Below are 3,444 nucleotides of genomic sequence, written 5' to 3' on the forward strand. Positions count from 1 at the left end.
TTTAAATTGATCTTCTAATTGATCAATATTGTATTCACTGGTACTACTATTTGTTTCTTCATTTTCTGATGATACTGATGATATTTCATCTAATGTAGTAATTTTTTGGGTCTTAATTTGTTTAATTACCTCAGACATGTTAAGGTCTTCATCGAATTTAATTTTTATTTGTGGGGGAAGTTTTACTATGGGTTTAGTAATAATCATTCCCGAGTGTACTTGATCTGTTGGTTTTACCAATAGTAGTTTTTGATCAATAGTAGTTTGAACCTGATCGATTTTATTTTGCAATAAATCTAATTTTTTGTCAATATTGTCTAAGTCCGAGGGTATCACCTCTGAAAACCAGAAACTTAGTTTTGGCTCACATCAGTAGTTAGTATATAACTTATATAGTAGTGTGTATAATACTTTACCTTACAGTATATAGTTAGTGTAATGCTTAATATATAGCGTCATACCTGTATAACATAGTGTGTGTAATCTCTTATTTAATAGTGCCGCGTAAAAGAATCACTTTGCTCATACTATCTGTGGTATAAATCATGTACATAGTGGTGTATAATTCTTGTATTTGCATATCAACTTATACCATATTATGTATAAAACTTGTACATTATGTATTTATAATTTGTATATAGTTACTACAACCTATACTATATGTATAATGCTGGTACGTAGACAGTATAGTAAAGCCTTGATACATAGTGTGGAATAGGTGTATTTATTAGAGTAGCTTACATAAACTTCTACATAGTATGCATTAATGACTTGTATATCATAGTGTGTATACATACTTATATATAGGCCTTGAACGTAGTGTAGAATGCTTGTAAATAGCAACTTATATATAAATGCATTTAAAATTAATCGTATATGAGTGTGTACAAATACCCGGGTGATAGTAGTGTGTACATAGTGTGTATAATCTTTGAACATAACCGGTGATTATATTCGTTATACCATATGTTTATAATAGTATTATACATAGTATATAATACTGTACAATATTATATAAATTTTATAACTAGGTAGGTTATAATGAGCTCTTCCATAACATGTTATAATACTTGTACATGTATTACAACTTGCATATAGTGTAATAAATAATTATGTATCATAATGTTTAGTTAATCTACACATAATATGTATACAGCCTATATATAGCATGGTATATACCTTGCACATAGTGTGTAAAATTATAAATATACGCATGGTGTAAGATCTTATCGATTGGTCGGTGTAATAATCCTTTAATACAATAGCCATTTACTAAAACTAGACAATAATGCTTATGCGCAGTAAAATGGATTGATTTACTACAGTTTATAATAAGCCAGTTATAGCATACCGTCAATTGGTTAATACGGAACTTGTACATAGTCTGTATAAATGCATGTACTTAGCGTGTGTATAATATTTGAAAAAAATTTGGTACCATAGTGTGTATAATGCCCTTGTAATAGTGTGGTATAATCGCTATATCCATGAAGAATGTAAGTAAAATGAATACAATAGATTCGGTGTATAGCTTGTAGCATAACATCTAATAATATATTTATAACTTGAAACATAGTGATCGTAGCTTGCTTGTACCATAGCGAATGTATACTGAACTGTATACATAATAGTGTATAATAGCTTTAAATTTGGTATCAGAGGCCATGAAAGATGAGTAGTGTCACGTGCCCCTGTCTTCATATTTTTGATACGTCTCCTTCTTTTATCGGCGAGCGGTGAGGAATGGTAGTAGTATTAATGGTTTAGTCTGCTTAGTCGAGTTATCAGGTATTGAAACTTGCAGTAAAGTCCCATTGATCTCGGGCTTGTTAGTCACCCTTGGATGGTTCTATTGTCAGATACTCGGCGGCCTCCTGCTACCACTTCCTACTTTATACTTAAGACCCTTTCTACCGGGTTTCGCCCTATTAATTCGTTGACTTATAAAAATATCAATAGGAAGGTATCATATGGCTTCAGCTGCTCAATCTACCTCATCTATCCTAAGCAAGGATAAATATCATCAAGACCCAAGATATAAAAAATGCTGAGCTTAATAGAATATCCATTAACGAAGAAGACCTAAATAAATGGTCTATATCCTAAGGTTGATAAAACCATTAATATCAAATAGGGAACCTTGTGGATTTCAAAGGTAAATCTGCCAATTAAAAACGGTAGTATGCCTCGTTTATAAACAATCCGATCAACAGAGAAAACAATCTCTCTGTAGCATATGAAGATACTTATAAAATCTAATTGCAAGATTATAAATATCATACAATATTAGATTAAGTCCAATCGGCTTCAAACCTCTAACATAAGAGGGCCTAAATGCATCCATCTTGACTTGTCTTAGAGGACGGCCGGTGGGCTAATATTGGCAACAATACTCATGGGAGTAATGGAAACCAGTCCTTGGTCATGGAACCGGTTTACTTTAATATTCCTAAATTTCAGCTTTATCCTTAACAGAATTAACATCTATTTGACAGCCATTAAGCTTCATCTTCACTTCATGGATAAATTTCCTGTCCAGGACTCCCGAAACAAAATAGCATTATGCCTTTCGGAAATCATTTCAAAGTATGAATACCATTAAGTCCTAAAGTAAAAGAGTAAGTTCAGCCCCAAATAGTAGACTATCCATTAATAGAAAACCAAATTCTATTAGCTCAAACAAGCTACAAAAGAGTAATAGTTGGAATGACAAATAACGGTTTCCCAGAACAATGGGTTATTGCCCTCAGTAATACACCTAAAGCATATTAATCAAGGGAATGATCAAATAATTCAAACATCATGACGGAGATGTGAAGTCAGATGTTAAATCCTAGAAGATTCTACATCATCTTCCTCGGTATTTCCCATCCCTTCTACTATACGGAGATGAAAATAAAAACATCAAAATTCAGATGAAACCGGAATTAACAAATGCAGGATTAACTCTTAAATCGCTAATAGAATATTTCATCCGGTTAGCAGAAAACCAAGAGTTTAAGATCTGCCCGACCCGCACTCTGAAAATGCAGTTTTAAAATGATCTACAGGACTTAATACTGCCCTTAGAGAGACGAATAATATCGTCATTCATAGTGTTAGATAAATATACCATTTAGAACATGGTATCAGGAAAAATCTTTTCTGAGGAAGAGAGAATATAAATTCTCTGATCAATATTTTGACGAACTAGAATCTTTAACATAAGACAATGGTAAAGCTAGCCATCCATTTTGTATACTGGTTACAACCAAATTAGACTTCACATATCAGGAAATGCTTCAAGGACATTCATGACTAAATCAGAAATTTTATGGGAGTCAATTTGGAAATAAATTCCATTCGCGAGCAAACGCTATAAGAGAATGTGCGCTATATATGATCAGAATACAATGTAAATTTATAACAAATCAAACTATTCAAACTCTTATGGACATATCTTAG

Source organism: Dendrobium catenatum, unplaced genomic scaffold (assembly GCF_001605985.2).
Source record: "Dendrobium catenatum unplaced genomic scaffold, ASM160598v2 fragScaff_scaffold_488, whole genome shotgun sequence".
NCBI classification, from domain to species: domain Eukaryota; kingdom Viridiplantae; phylum Streptophyta; class Magnoliopsida; order Asparagales; family Orchidaceae; genus Dendrobium; species Dendrobium catenatum.